We start from the raw sequence: 1,214 nt of genomic DNA, 5'->3' as shown, positions 1-1,214 counted from the left end.
TCACCCTTTTCATTTTTGATACTCATAATTTGGTTTCCTTCTTTTTTTTTTATCATATTGACTAAGTGTCTATCAATTTTATTGTTTTTTTTTCATGAAACCAGCTCTTAGGTTTATTTATTAATTCAATAGCTTTCTTAATTTCTTTTTATTAATACTTCTTTTGATTTACAATATTTCTAATTAAGTATTTAATTAGAGATATTAAATTTGTTTTTTTCTAGGTTTTTCATTTGCATTCCCAATTTGTTGACCTCCCTTTCCTCTAATTTAATCATGTATGCACTGAGGGATATAAAACTTCCCCTAAGAACTGCCTTTAATGTATCCCACGAATTTCGGTATGTTGTCTCTTTATTATCACTCTCTTGAATGAAATTACTGATTGTTTCTATAATTTCTTGTTTGACCCACTCATTCATTAGTATAAAATTGTTTAATTTCTAATTAGTTTTTATTCTGTCTTTCCATGGCCCTTTATTGCATAAAATTTTTTTGCATCATGATCTGAGAAGGATGCATTTAATATTTCTGACTTACTGCATAGAATTGTAAGGCTTTTGTGCCCTAGAACATGGTCAGTTTTTGAGTATGTGCCATGAACCACTGATAAGAAAATATATTCCTTTTATCCCCATTCAGTTTTTTCCAGAGATCTATCATACCTATCCTGTCTAAAATCCTGTTCACCTCCTTAACTTCTTTCTTTTTTATTTTGAGGTTTTATTTATCAAGTTCAGAAAGGGGGAGATAAAGGTCTCCCACTAGTATAGTTTTGCTATCTATTTCTTCTTCTAAATCATTTACCTTCTCCTCTAGGAATTTGGATGCTATACAACTTGGTGCATATATGTTAAGTAATGATATTGCTTTATTCTCGATGCCCCCTTTTAACAGGATATAGTTTCCTTCCTTATCTCTTTTAATTAGGTCTTTTTTTTTTGTTTTTATATGAGATAAGGATTGCTACCCCTGCTTTTTTTTTTAATTTAGCTGAGGCATGATATATTTTACTCCAGCCTTTTAGCTTTACCCTGTGTGTATTCCTCTGTTCTAGATGTGTTTCTTGTAAACAGCATATTGTAGGACTATGATTTCTAAACCATTGTTTTATTTGTCTCTGTTTTATGGGAGAGTTCGTTCCATTCACATTTACACATATGATTGTGTAATGTAATACCAAGCAAAGGCAACTTCCCAGGTTCAAAATACCA

Source organism: Petaurus breviceps, unplaced genomic scaffold (assembly GCF_028583685.1).
Source record: "Petaurus breviceps papuanus isolate PSGF00001 unplaced genomic scaffold, PetGlider_PUasm1.0 90743, whole genome shotgun sequence".
Classification (NCBI taxonomy): Eukaryota; Metazoa; Chordata; class Mammalia; order Diprotodontia; family Petauridae; genus Petaurus; species Petaurus breviceps.
The sequence above is the reverse complement of the archived record's forward strand: the minus strand, read 5'-3'. Positions refer to the sequence as shown.